We start from the raw sequence: 16,246 nt of genomic DNA, 5'->3' as shown, positions 1-16,246 counted from the left end.
CGGGAGCAACCTGCTCTCCTGTGTTTTTCCACCCAAGTGACCAGGCCTCTCTGGTCAATTTGGTAGTTAATTATCTGTGGTATTTGTACTATTACTTTATCTCCAACACTCAACATTAACATCGCAGAGCGTAATATTAAAAGCCAGTACAATAGCATAATTTGCATTGTTCTCAATGTTCTGATCATATTTTGAAATTCATTTTTTTTATTGCTGAGTATGCAGTGAAACAAAATAATCTTTTGCTTTGCATGTCTTGCTCTCCTCTTCATGACCACAAGAAGGCACCCTACCTCTCCAGAACAACCCTCTATGGAGTACAAGCTGCAATTTCACATAAAGCAAAAGTGCAAAAAATAATATAATGAAAATATTGGTTGTAGGTTACATAAGGTCACATTGAGCACATTAAACTTTCAAAAATTAATTCAAATACTGTATGTATGTGCACGTTTAACATTTTTAAAAATGCCATTATGCATCACTGTGCAAATGGGGATTAATTGATTGATAGTACAGTGGACTTGAACCATTAAGATATTTGTTCTACAGTTATTTATTATCATTTGCCTTTGTAATTAGTACCTCAGCAATATTTTCTTGGTATACTTCAATTAAAGCAGATGACAAACTATTTCCCAGTGCAATTAATTAATACCACCTAGTCTCAGACATGGTAGCAGAGGTCATCAGTTTATTTTAGTTATAATCCTGAATCAACCCTTGAAATCATTACTGGGTTCCTCCTCTCCATTATAAAACATCCAAGACTACTCTTTAATACTCAACAAAATAAGAGTCATCATTTCAACTGGTAAAGGTGTAAAATGCATATTATTATATTAATTATATATATATATATATATTATATATATATATATATATATATATATATATATGTGTATATATTGTTCTTGATCTTCCAATATGGCACCAGCTGAGTGGCAGCTTGTTGATGTAGACTCATTCAGCTCTGCTGTCGTAAAGAACGGTTCAGGAAATCATTCCCACCGTTCGCAATAACATTGTTCAACAGCTCACCTCTGTGTGACAGATGAACTATTCAGCACTATTGTTAGTTCATTTTGTTACTACTTCATAATGATTATATTACCATTCTGCACAACTTGCACTATATACTGTTGTACTACTTGCATTACATACTGTTTTGATTTATTTATTTAAATACACTTATTTACTATTCCTCCAACTGTATATATACACACACACACACACACGTTTTCAGAACTGCTTGTCCCATACGGGGTCGCGGGGAACCGGAGCCTACCCGGCAACACAGGGCGTAAACTGTATATATAATTGTACATATTTTTATCTTGTATTTTTCCACTTGTTTTATATTTTTTGTATTGCAAGTATTTTAAGACCTGTATTTTGCTGCTGTAACATAATAATTTCCCTTGTGGGATCTATCTATCTATCTATCTATCTATCTATCTATCTATCTATCTATCTATCATATTAGGGTGTTACCAGTTACTTATGTATTCTGCATAACACATAGTGTAGTAGCTGAGGTTTTGCATTGGGGTGGGTGTCTCATACAGAGGTACAGCACTTCTGTTAAGACTGAGAAATAAGTACCATTACTATTACATTGTGTAGGAAACAGCTGCTGTGCTGGCAGAGAAGAGGACTACCCAGGATGTCCGAAAACTTCACCAGAGGTTTCCCAGAAAAAACAATGTAGATCCTTGAGTTCTTCACAGTGGCATCCGCATCAGCGTGAAGGAATATAGTCATATCAAAACCAACCTTGTCTTTTCAAAGGCTCTGCATTCCTGGGTGAGGAGCCACCAGTGGTGTAATTCCAAGATTATTCTGCAGGAGGCAGTATAGCCCTGGTTTTTTCCCCCCAGTAAAGATTACCCTGCATTCACCTTCACAGAGGAACATTTATTAGTCTTGTCATCAGATAATATGAATAAAGTAATTAATCACAGGATTTGTTGTGTTTACTGGAAATTAAGCTTGTTTTCATTTGATCAAGATAAAGTGTCTAATTTTTGAAAATATTCAATAGTTTTAAAACTAAGTAAAAACTGAAATAGAAACCATTCATTCAGAATTAACAGTATGATGCAGAATTTGAGGGTTGGGTCTCTAAAGGGAACATTTGTCCTGCATCTGATCATGTACATGGGAATGTCATTTTATAGAGCAACATGTGGGCCATGTGCGTCCAGCTGTGGCCTTGGGTGACCTTCCCTGGTCTCCTTTGGTTCAAGGTGAGCTCTCAGCTAATTATGCTTTTTTAGGCTCTTGATTGAATACATGATGAGCAGAAGGCATTGGATGAGGACTCACTGACCTTAAACAGGACTGATTAACATTTTTTTATTAACTGCATAGTTCTAATAATATTTTCAATGACAGTGTGTAAAATATATGTTAGCAAAGATCTTGATTAATTTTAAGACTTAAAATGAATTATTGTTTCAGTTATGGTTTTGATTTCATAGGTTACCTAATAGTTCGGCCTTTCAACAGTTACATATTTAGCTTTTTTAACTTGTGTTTATAACTGATTTATGGGTCCTTGCAACTGAGGTGGTGCTGAACTATCTGTGCTACTTTGTCCTTTTGACTTATTTCTATCCACTGTCTATTTTTACACCATTCACCTTCTTTTCTTGCAGTATTTATTCATTCCAGTGTTATTCATGTCTTCTGTCACTATTTTGTTATATATGTCCTTCTGTCTCCTCGTGCAATTTTATTTTACATCAGTAAAGTTATCTATCTATCTAAATGTGGTTCAGTGCTAATTTATTAAAATATGCTTAAACGTCAGGGATGATTAAATAAATTAAGCATAAAGCAATAAATTAAGCATCTTGTTGACAAACACCTCAAGTAAAACATGAATTTGTGTGAATCCTTTAATCATCACCTGAATCAGCAAGTAAATAACACTCACAGCGGGAATAGAAATCAACATAAACTGGGGTCATCCAGGGTTAACTAGGGTGAACCAGGGTAAACTTGGAGTAGTAGAAAAAAATCATGGTTTTGCACTATTAAAAAAACTGCAGCTCCAGGACTCTAATAAGCAACATCTACATTGGAGATGTGACAAAATTATTGTAGGGTCCAACAATAAGGACATGTCCCAGGTTCAATTCCTACTTTAGGTGTGTTGGTGTGGTGGAAAGGTTAACTACCTCGATTTTGTTAAAAAAAAAGAACAGGTGAGCATTTCAATAAAGTAACCTAACAGCATATCAAAAAAATCTCACATCAAGCCTTTAAATAAAGACACACACACATACCCGATTCATTTTGGAGCTGCTGTGAATTTCATATTTCCTGACAAATGACAGCTTCATGGCAGGAGACGGCTACTTTATTAATTTCCTGGCACCTTTTTTATATCTTTGTTTCTCTATGTCTCTGCACAGGACATAAAGAACGTGGCAGAAAATAACAGAAGCGGCAGAGGGCTGCAGTAACACACACTTCATACACCATTACAGCTTCAGCTCTCAACTTCCTCCTGCTCTGCACAAACAAACAGAGAGTTCTGCAGCACTTATGACATGAAAACTGGAGTAAATGTGCATGACAGAAAGTTGCCCAGTGGTGAGCGCTGCCACCTTACACTAGAGAGTCTCAGGATTGAATCCCACTCCTGCTGTAGAACTCTTGATTAAGGTACTTTCTCTGAATATCTAGCTGCATAAATGGGTAAATCACTGCAAGTTACTGACCACTGTAAATCATTTGAAGAAGTGTCAGGTTAATGAATAAAATAAAACATTCATACTCAATTATGCATTTTGTTCTAGAAAGACTAGTTGTAAAATCATAAAAAACATTGTTAAAATAATACAGCAAAAGGTAAGTTTCCATGTAAGCCTGAATGAAGGAAAGACCATTATGCAACATTAAAGCAATCTAGTTAAATAGTCATACATGTGCTGCCCTGAGGTCATACATATATATTTTCTGTGTTGCCAAGGTGACAATAGTTTCTTGGTTCAAAAGGGGTGTGAAGAATGTGGACCAGTTAATGTAACAGTAAAACGGTGTCCAACTTCTTGGTAGGAACACAAAATACACACCTATGTACACACATATGTATAGCTGTATTTACTTCACTGCTTCTTTTAGATCTGTCAAGTGTTGACTGATAGGACTTCAGGCAGCACTAGAGCCTATAGATTATCATGCCTTATATCCCTCATCGAATCTTCTAGGATTTGTAGCATGGAGCAGTATTTCTGTATTTGGCTTCATCTGACAGATCACCTTCACTTGTAACATCGTCTCTAGATCTCAAGAGCTGTGGCTGAACTCACTCCCATCTCAAAACAGATACAGCAGATAGACAGATAAAAAAGTAAAAAGTAGAAGTTGGACCAGCAGGTAGAGTAGTGGTTAGAGCTGCTACCTTTATTACAAAGGACCCAGGTTTGAATACCACCTCCTGTTGTAGTAGCCTTGGTCAAGGTACTTACCCTGAACTCATACAGTAAAATTTACCATGCTGTATAAATGGACATCAAGTTTGTTTAGGGTCCCCCTCTGTATTATTTCCTCCATTACTTCAAAAGATGTCATTTTTGTTGCTTTCGGTTCCAGTGTGTAGAGTGTGATATTAACACTTAAATAGTGACGGTACTGTTCTGCAAACATTCTGCAAATTTGCATATGACTTTGAGAAATGTTTATATTGCCCTGAAATGCACAATCAGTTCTGCCCTAAAGAAAATATCAGAATGATGACTAATCTATCATAAATATTCATGATTAAGGGAACGCATCTCAGAATGTGTATGCTATGTGTGTTTTGCTTATTTATTTAAAATCTGTGGCATCAAAGCTCCACGTTGAGGAGATGGAAAGCAGCAAATCCTGTCCAGGAGATGATCAGACAGCTAATCTGAGTCAGTTGCATTAGTCTCCTTGTTTTCGAAACGTACACATTGCGCTATTTCTCAAGATCCTGTTGGATCCTGGGAAATTCTGCAAATGCTTGAAAATATAATCAAAGATGAATTTCACCAGTCAAAATAATATCAACGGTGTACGCACACAACCGAATTCATTGAGCGTTAGCTGTGTTTACAGCTATTATCTCACAATGTCTCCTTTACCTTTGCATTGTCTACAACCGTTTGTCCCAAGAGGGGTCACGGCAAGCCAGAGCCTTACCCGGCAACACAGCGCGTAGGGCCAAGGGGGAGGGGACACACCCTGGACAGGATGCAAATCCACCCCAAGGCACCCCAAGGCACCCCAAGCAGGGCTCGAACCCCAGACCTGCTATACAGCAGGAACGGGCCAAACCCACTGCACCACTGTGCGCCCCTCATTTACCTTTCATACATCAATTAACCAGCAGTCGCCAGCCCTCAGCCTGCTGACTGAGAGTGCGTGTGACTTTTTCTTCTGACCCATTCCTACCCCTTTTTAGACAAAATATGGCACAAAAATACTACTGTGAACAGAAAATTCTTTGCTTAGTTCATTTCAATTGATCCCTTCATGGGATTGCCACCTTATTGTGTGGGCATTTGAGTAATTACAATGCAGCTAACAGGCAGCTAAGATTTTTGGTTCCGCTCCCAGAAACTTCACATTATACCTTTAAATATGAAGTATAGAATGTGGAATGCACATTTACTTGTCAGATTTTGGCAGTTGCCTTAATACATCATCAGCTCCTCAGCAAATAGAACTGAGACCATAAGTCCATTCATAACATTAAAAATAAAACTAATTTTAAAATGAGTGAAAATTAAAAATCATAATTTTCACAACCTCCAGATCAGTAACTGGATAACAATTGTGGCTCTGCGGTGGACTGACATCCCATCCAGGGTGTGCATTCAGCATTGCCCGATGTCTCTGGGATAGGCTCTGGCTCACTGCGCCCCTCTTGCCCTCTTGGGACAAGCGGTTATTGAAACTGGTTGGTTGTTTTGTTTGAATGCATTTTACTGCCAACTAATGGCTGCATCCAGAACTACATATCGCCAATATTGCTTTGCTCTGCAAAAGGAATGTTTTAGAAGACATAAGACAATGTAATTAAAAAGATATTCGAAATGTTTCTATATTAGGTAAACTCATTTCAAATGTTCATAGCACAAGGACATGGTGTAAGAGTTTTTTTTTTGTTGTTGGTAACTATTAGCCAGATTTACAGTATGTTTCCCTTAATACACCTTGATTCTGGAAAAGCAAACAATAACCTTCAGGGTGAAATCAGACGGAATCAAGCACTGGTCTTTCCGTGTTCATGCAGGCAAAAGTTTAATTATGCAAATTGTTCTTCCTTTTCATTCCACACAATTAATCCTGCAACTTCATCACTCCTCATGTTTATCTTGTGAACATGTAATTTGGAATTCATCACATGGACACATCTGAACATTGGGCTGTACCTACAAAGCACTTGAGTCTACTGTAAGATGAGCTGAGTGTGCAGTTTAAATTGAAGCAAAACCCTACTCTGCAACACTTCAATACTTACCAGGACCCCCACAATACCCCCCAGGGGTCTCATGTGATGTTCTTGACACAGCCTTATTTAAACGGGTGGTATGTGGAACAGCGAGTAGCGCTGCTATCTCACAGCACCTGTGAGAGGATGTGGGTTTGATCCTTACTCAGTCTGTGTGGAGTCTGCATGTTCTCCCCGTGTCTGTGTGGGTTTCCTCTGGGTGCTCTGGTTTCCTCCCACAGCCCAAAGACATGCTGTTCAGGTTCACCCATAGTGTCTGAGTCACAGAGAGAGTGTGTTCCACTGATGTATGGATGAGTGACCGATTGTATGTAATGTATCTAGCAGTTTAAGTCACCTTGGTGAATAAGGTGTGTGGGCAGGTAACACTACATAGAGGTCATTGGAAGTCGCTTTCAAGAAAAGCGTCTGCTGAATAAATAAATGTAAATTCATACGTTAACAATTCCAGTCACCATTCTGCTTTCTGACAAACTGAATGCCTGTCTTTCTTGTATAATATATCACATTATATAAAACATTTTTGGAACTGACATTTCTCTAAGGGTGTTTTCTGTATGCCCTGGTAATCCAGTGGTATATATATATAATTTAAATAGCATTTGCATATCATTTGCATCTAATCACAATATTTGACAGTAGAAACCTTTTCTAAATTTCCAAATCTAAAAGTGTGTGCAGAAAGGAGTGCAATGTACTCAGACTAGATGGGAAACACAAGACAGATATCAGTTGGTTAAGTATTGCTTAGTATCCTGACCTACTGCACTATCCATTGAGAGCATTAAGCATGAGATAGCAGCTTTAGTAAAGGGTGTGATTTGGCACAAGGTGTACGTATTTTCCTGACTGAATGCTAAGGTTCATGATTAACTGTATGTATACATATACAAACAGTGGATATCAAAAGTCTACACACTGCTATTGAAATTTCTGATTATTTTGTTGATGTAAAAACTACAATGAAATCATGCCAGACCTTTCCCCACCTTTAATAAGATCTTAAAACTGAAAAATATTTAAGTGAAAAATGGTATGGTTGCATAAGTGTGCACACCCTTTAGAACTCTTTTCTGACTGGAGCACTCACATTTTATTTGGAAGATCGTTTTAAAGGTGAAGAATGGTCTGGCAAGATTTGTCTTGATTTCAGTCTTTACATCAATGGATTAATCAGAAATTTCAGTAAGGCTGTGTAGACTTCTGATGTCCATTGTGTGTGTGTGTATATATATATATAATTATATATATATACCATATTGATAATGGGTACAGCACTCGCAACTGATTAAGGAGGCTGCAATATGAACCAACGTTTGTAATCTCTTGTTGAACAGGTATAGCAATGGGTAGCACTTCACTAGTACAGAACTCCATTCTTCGTGTGTGACAGCTTCTCTTGTGAGATGAGATTAGGGGGCAGGCTGTCTGTCATGGGCGTCCTACTTTCTTTCTGGATCCTATTAGGGCCCACTGTGCCTTTTTTAGCCACAAGGCAATTAAATGGGCCCTTGTTTGTCCTGGAGTTTCAGGAGGTAAAAACCAGATCCCATAAGAGGGCGTGTTCTATACCGGGTACCACATGAGATACAGGGCTGGCAAACCCTCACAATAAATCCAAATTAATTTATGTTGTCCATGTGTTTATTACTTGTTTCACCCAGATATACTTTCCTATTTGTATTTTCATTGTTTTAACACCATCAACAACAACAACAACAACAACAACAACAAAAACAATAATAATAATAATAATAATAATAATAATAATAATAATAAAAGCTTATTCAAAGTTTTTTCAAAAGTAACTTAAAATTTTTACCCATTTTACAGGAGTATTCTCCAATGGTGCAACCCAGGTTAAGTACCATGCTCAAGGGTACTACAGCAGGAATCATCCTGGGATTTGAATCAGCAGCCCAGGCTCTGAGTGCTTAACCACAGTTCTACCGAAATTAAATTGTTTTCATAACATTTCCTACATTGCTCTATTTCCATGTCATGGCACAGACCCACTTCAAACACTTCACTCTGTTCCTCACTCATATCTTCCTGTAATTGTGTGAGAAGTGTTTCCTATATGTATTACCATATAAATAATATCACTTTCAATAAGATTGTCTACATTTCTTCTGGGATATTCTTTAAATATTTAATTTAAATATAATTAATATAATATTTAATTTGGAGTCATGTTTATAATTTTGTTCATAGAATTTACAGTACCTGCTGTACAGTGACAACAGTATACATTATTTCAGTTAAATTATCACGCATTTTATGCAGAGTTTACATAGGAATTGTAAAGAGTGCTGTTTAATTTAATAATTATATACAGTATCAAAAAAGGAAGTTCCTATGACTTAAGCTTCTGGTGGTATGGAATTGTATATTAAGAACTGGATTAATAGCAAACAAGTTTTCAAGCTTATACTGGACTTCCATGTCTCTTTTTGTGTTTCTTTTATCCCGCATAAAACATTCCATATTATCCAACATTCTCAGCTGCCCAACCTAGTGAAGGTCCCTTTAAGTCTGATAATAGAGACTTTATTTACAGTAAAGTCTCTATTATCTGACTTAGACTATTATCACTCTGGATTAATTAAACTGCCAGTCATTTATTCAGGATTTAGTTGTTTTATCTGGGGGTGTGGTGGTGCAGTGGATTAGACCAGGTCCTGCTCTCTAGTGGGTTTGGGGTTCGAGTCCTGCTTGGGGAGCCTTGTGACGGACTGGTGTCCCGCTCTCCAGCCTTACACCCTGTGTTGCTGGGTTAGGCTCTGGTTCCCAGCAACCCTGTATCAGACAAGCAGTTTCAATATGTGTGTGTGTGTAGATGTTTCATTGCTTTTGAGAGAAGCATCATCTTATTGAATTATTACTGTTGTTGTTTTTCTTCTTCTTCTTCTTATTATTATTATTATTAATATTATTATGATTATTATTAGCTGTCCCCTCCTATACACCCCAGATTTGCAGGGTAGGTTGGTGAGTATCCATAGCCGAGCCTGCTCTCACCCTGGATGCTCCCAAGTAAAGCGTCGACAAGCAAAGGCTTCCAAGTGGTCCTTGATGCACCACTGAAGTTTGAGATGAATGAGAATTTTTTGACACCTGTTCTGCCATACATACCCGCATTAAACGCCCATCTTTCAAAACTGTACAAAGTACGTGATAAAGCGTACCTCATCGTTAGAGCCCTGTTACATGTTCTCAAATGAATCGATGGCTTCTGCGTAAGTAACACCCCTGAAATGATGCACATCGAGCGTTGCGGAAAGTCCTGGAACATCTGGTTTCAATTTCGGCCCTCCTAGGGCTGCACGTTCCTTCCAGCTCCAGATGTTTTCAATTCAGTGTCCTCCATGAGACCCCCGCCTCGCCCCAGCTGCCCGCCCAGACGGCCCCAGACAGCAGCCAGGGGTAGGAATCGCCCCACCCCACCCAGCAAGGCGTCCCTCCCTTATACACCACTTCATTTTATTAATCACAGTGAAATACAGTGTAGCTATAAGAAAAATTTTTACAGCAGCATTACTTCTTTGCATTACTTCTTACCAACAGATGGGCCGCATCCTGTTTTCTGGGTCACTCCTCGCCTCCGGCCCAAAACAGCTGCAGGTTCTGGACAGGATAGTCACCCCCCCCCCCACTCCATATCCATACCACGTTTCTGAATAAAATAACATCTTTAACTCTTAATCTAGACTTACAAAAGGCAGCATTATGGGCTCAAGGAAAAAACTAACCTGCGTAGAATCGTACCACAGCCACATCAAATATTCCTTAAAAGGTTTCACCAAGCAGGAGTTACTGAAACTTCTTGTTTCAAGGTGTCAGTCAATGTGGACAGGAACATATGGAGAGTACCAGACACATCTTTGATGAATGCAACTGATCTCCATCTCTACTTTTCTGACTCGCTGAGCTTTCACTGACAATAGATAGAGCTCCACTTATTCCAAATGTACTTTTTAAACACATTACATCAACATTTATCATTAACATTTATTTCTGTGCCAGCTTCTCCAAAACAACTTTACACATTTATCCAGCTGAATCATTTTTTTACTGCCTCAATTTAGGGCAAGTACATCGATCAAAGGTGCTGCAGCAGCATCAAGTCCAAAGGTGGCAGCTCTGACCGCTACACCCCCTGCTTCCCCAGTAGATAAATGTTACAGCATTCTGAAGATGAGCTTTTATGCATTAAGAGGATGAGCTAGAGCAGATCATTGCCTGCATTTTCTACCCATCCTTACATGGCCTACAGAACAGTGATAGGTGGATGGAAACAGGGCTCTGGACTTTGCTGACCAGGGCTCTCCACACTCTGCTGGGTGTCCCAGACAGGCCGCCTCCCTCCTCCTCCACATCCTGACTCTTCCATGTGGCTGCACCCTCCTCAAGGCCTCGTGTGCCGTGAAGTCTTCCATCTGCTGGGATCCTCTTCAGCTGGAGTGGCTCCTCTCCTGGAGGCGAGGGAGGAGGGGACCCCTTTCTCCGATGAGTCCCTAGAAGGAATCCCAGGACGGCGAGAGGGAGCAAGAGTGGGCGGGCCCCTGGCATTGCTGCCGTTCTCTTCATGCTGGAGCAGAGTTCCTCAGAAGCGCCGCTGGAAAGACATGAAAAGAAAATGCTGTCAGAATAATGAATCAAAAGCAAAATAGTGTGCAGAAACGTAGTGTACTTTTGCAAAGCCAGTGAGGGTGGGATATGAAAATAAGACTCACAGCAGGATTCCATAACCCAGCCCAGCATGGCTTTCCTGCAAGTCTTTCTCCAAGACCTGTTGCTCCACTGAGCAGCAACATTAATCAGATCTTGACGTTCTCATAAGCTCTACCTCTGGCCTGATCTCAGATCACATTTTCTTTTTGGTTACTGCCTAGTGCCACAGGGCAGCATTTGGGCAAAGTGGGTAGCACTGGTGCCTCACAGGGTTTGGATGTGGGTTTAAATCCAGCTCAGTCTGTGGGTAGTTTACATGTTCTCCCTGTGTTCATGTGGGTTTCTTCTAATTGCTCTGGTTTCCTCCCATAGTCCAAAAGTATGTTTTTCATGTGAACTGGTGACTCTAAACTGCCCTTTGTGTGTGTGTGTGTGTGTTTATGTGTGTGAGATTGCCCTTTGATGGGTTGCCATCCCATCCAGGGTGTACCCTACCTCTCCTTATCTTTCCAAGATAGGTTCTGAACCATCACAATATCAGCACTGGACAAGCAGATGGATGGATGCATGGATGAGTGTGATGCTGTTTCATTACAGATGGCTAATTGCTGAGATATGTCCTAAACCCTTAATCAAGTTCAGGTTCAGTCAGGACTCAGATCTCTCACTGTTCAATGGGCATGCGGATGATTTCCACTAAGGACTGCAACACCCGTGATTAATTATAGCTGTTATGAGCGTGGTTTGGGTTCGCACTCCAGATAAGTCCACTAATAATTATAACACGCAGTAAAAAGTGCAGGGTTCTAGAAAAGTAATTTATTTCCTCAGAGGTTACACAACATGACTCTCATGTGAAATGGTGTGTCTCTCCTGTGAAATTGTCCTCTTTGAAAGGTTGAAGCGCAGTCAGTTTGTTGACGTCTTTCTACGAACTGTTGTAGGATCCAGTTGTTTCTTGTGTGTCTGTGGTATTTCCAGTCGTTGGAATGAAAAAAAAAAGATGCTCTCATTTGTTAAAGTGCAGCGGGTTTATTTTGCGGCACGCCTGGTAGACCGAGAGGGGATCTTGGTGAAGGACAAGGCATGGATAACTACGGGGTGGCGGCTAGCGAGCTGTCCCTGTCTGCGCTGGGCCTTGTTATTACTGGAATTACCGCGTGTCACTGTTAAAAATTGCTGTGCAGACAAAACAGAGGAAATACTAGAATTGTAACATCAGACTTGGATGCATTTAAAAGCTCCTAAACTGAGCAACGTTGCTGACTCACTCACTCGCTGTGTGGAATATTCCAGAAAGCCAGCTTTACTCGCTGCATCCATCTTGTTGATATATATTGTGAACCACTGACTCATGGGGGGTAATATTACTATTTTCAAACTTGTCACAATCAGGTGTCCAGTGCACGGCCCTCAAGAACACCTGAAAATTACTTTTCATTCACTATACCTACCAAAAAATGCAACAAAGTCAGTTTTCACTGGCAATGATTCTATATAGGGGGGTGCGGTGGCGCAGTGGGTTGGACCCCAGTCCCACTCTCCGGTGGGTCTGGGGTTCGAGTCCCGCTTGGGGTGCCTTGCGACGGCCTGGCGTCCCGTCCTGGGTGTGTTCCCTTCCCCCTCCGGCCTTATGCCCTGTGTTACCGGGTAGGCTCCGGTTCCCCGCGACCCCATATGAGACAAGCGGTTCTGAGAATGTGTGTGTGTGGTTCTATATACTTTGTAATGATAAATGACTTTCAGTAATGATATATCTTTGTTATAGTGGTTTATAGAGCACCGAGGAGTTATAGTAATTAATGTTGTTTTTTTTTACAGAATAGAATAATACATTTCCAATGTAAGATTCAATTTGTCACCTAGTGTGATTTCTTTACAGGTATGGATATGGAATCGGTTTACAGCAATGACTGGCATCAAGAGGTAGGGTACCCCTGCTGTAGACAGTACTGCATGCACACACACACAGTCTGAAACAACTTGACCCAAGTGGGGTCACAGCAAGCCAGAGCCTAACCTGGCAACACAGGGTGTAAGGCTGGAAGGGGAGGGGACACACCCAGGATGGGACACCAGTCCATCACAAGGCTCCCCAAGTGGGACTCAAACCCTAGACCCATGGGACAGCAGGACCCAGTCAAACCCACTGCACCACCGCACTGCACGCAGCTGATGCATTTTCCAGAAGCAGACACAACCCATTAACGTAGACACACAGGTCATGCCATGGATGTGGATGGATTGGAAAGTCCTGTGCAAATGAATCTAGTGAAATAAACTGTTTGTTCTTCAAAGAGTAGTTAGTACACAGCTGACATCTGCTGCGCTGCTGTGGTTTGAGGATCTGGCTGATTGTTGAAGGACATCCACACATGCGCACACACACACACGCACACACACGCACGCACGCATGCACGCAGCAGGAAAGCCAAGTTGTCCCAATCCTGCTTCCCTAGCTGTTCCATTTGGAACAAAATATTCAGAATAAGTGTATGAGATTTGTTTAATCTCTTATCTAGGATATTTAAGACGCCAGTGCAGCTCTCGGGGAGCGTTCACTGAAGTCACATCATTAAGGTTTAACACTGCGCTTCATAAAATAATAAGGCGGGGTGCTAAGGGTCCACAAGCGGTGCGCAGATGATTTAAATACACGAACGGAAACTAATTCTAAACTAAATTGGAAAACGCAGGAGGCGCTCGATAAGACCTGCTTCTTTGCCAAGTTCTAAAATAATTGCGAAATAATACAAAATAGTAATAACTCCTCAGGGGACAGTGGAGCTCCTAACTCTATAGACAGTGATGGGATATGAAAAGTTACTGTTTGGGCTTGCTCGGTGTTTACACCACCGAACTGTTTTGGATATGACACCACACACCGCAACCAGCGGAGTATTTAACCCTGCAGTGAGGGCTTTGGATGATTAGGCACACAAAATATCTATTTCATTTTCTCCACCTGCAGAGTGGACGCACTCACCACAGGGGACATAGAAACATAAGTCCTTTGGTAAAGTGTGACCATAGGCCTTTAAGGGTCAGGAAGATGACTGAAAGATAACTATATATATATATACACACACACACACACCATCTGAAACCACTTGTCCCATATGGGGTCACGGGGAGCCAGAGCCTAACCTGGAAACACAGGGTGTAAGGCTGGAGGGCGAGGGGACACACCCAGGATGGGACACCAGTCCATCACAAGGCACCCCAAGCGGGACTCGAACCCCAGACCAACCCACTGCGCCACCACACCCCCCTCTGAAAGATAACTAAAAACAAAAAATTGGTGCATTAATTTTAATATTATATCCTACTGTTTTTGAGTGGGTGGCGTGGGGATGCGGTGGTGCAGTGGGCTTGGCCGGGTCCTCCTCTCTGGCGGGCCTGGGGTTCAAGTCCTGCTTGGGGTGCCTTGTGATGGACTGGTGTCCTGTTGTGGGTGTGTCTCCTTCCTCTCCAGCTTTGTGCCCTGTGTTGCTGGGTTAGGCTCTGGTTCACCATGCCCCTGCTTGGGTCAAGTGGCTTCAGCCAATGTATGTGTGTTTAAGTGAATTTCTGACCTAATATTATGGAATATTTAATGGTATTTATGGAATATCTCTTACTGCTTTCTGATACTTAATATAAAACAAAGATAGATAGATAGATAGATAGATAGATAGATAGATAGATAGATAGATAGGCTGTGCACAAATATACAGTGAATAGCACAAAAATGGACCGTGAATAAAAATAAGTAAAAAGAGTAAAATGAGTTCTGACAGCTTGGTGACATTTGTTTGTGTACTTTATTGAAATTATGTTGATGGCAGCATGGAGTTATATTAACACATTTACATTTACTGGTAACCAGTTGGAGTCACAGGTGGAGAGTGATGTTGTGGCCATTTTCAGTCCAGATATTTTTTTAACTTATGGCAAACTAGGCGTGAGGTGGCAATGTTATCCATAACTAGGTGGATTTTGAATATTTTAGTTCTGTGACAAAATTTCCTTTCTTTTCTGTGTCATGTTAGAGCTCTTATGCCAGTCCTCATGAAATGTGAGAATATTCCAGCTCCTTATCCTTATATGCCCTCCATTGCCATAGGGGTTCTGTTTTCTGAATTCTGAACTGTAAAATATTTAGATAGCTACATTTTTAATGCCATATATTTCCTGTGTTACATTATTCAAGGCATACATTATTTTGAATATAGAAAAGCTAACTTTATTTTTAGCTGCTAACACCACTGTATCATTTGAGATGACAAATCGCGGCACGGACAGAAGTTGTCTAACATGATCAACATCTTCCCCGAGCTGAATTTAACATTATAAAAGTATCCACCTGGCCCTTCTGGACCTCATTCTGATTTGCGGCAGAGCCAAACTGAAAATCACGAGAAAAACTGTCAACTGTAAAAATGATTGCACGCATGTTTTAAATCTGTATGAAATTAACCTTGTTTTAATGGACGCCCAATTTCCGAGTGTCATTTAAACTTTAAAAAGTATGCTTTTAAGAAGTACAACAGTCGAATAACAACCTTTGCAAAAAGTTTCCAGTCGTTTCATAATTGTGCTTGATATTTGTACAACTTGTACAAATACTTGTATTTGTACGTTCAGTTTTTAAAAGCAATAAAGCATTTAAACAGCGCATATTTTACAGCTGCATTTTAGTTTTCCATAGCCATGCACCTCTAAAGCGGTGGCAGCTCCTTTCTACAGCGATACGGTCCTCTGGCTCATTGTACACTTGTGTCTGTCATTTTCCGTAGGAAACAGTGACTCATGTTTACAGTCGCACTGTCTCCTCTGAATTGGCAGTGGACTGGGCTGGATTGTCAAGTACTAGTAAAGGGCCCTATTGCATGATAGAGCCTGCGCCGAGTTTGCTCCAGGATGACTTATTTCAACGACCGAAGAAATAAATCAAAAACAGTGCTTTTACATACTCCCATTCACAATGTTTTTCTGATATGAAACAGAAAAACACACACACAGTCTGAAACCACTTCTCCCAAGGGGGGTCACAGAGAACTGGAGCCTAACCCAACAACACGGAGTGCAAGGCTGGAG

This window comes from Scleropages formosus, chromosome 5, assembly GCF_900964775.1.
Source record: "Scleropages formosus chromosome 5, fSclFor1.1, whole genome shotgun sequence".
Lineage (NCBI taxonomy): Eukaryota > Metazoa > Chordata > Actinopteri > Osteoglossiformes > Osteoglossidae > Scleropages > Scleropages formosus.
The sequence above is the reverse complement of the archived record's forward strand: the minus strand, read 5'-3'. Positions refer to the sequence as shown.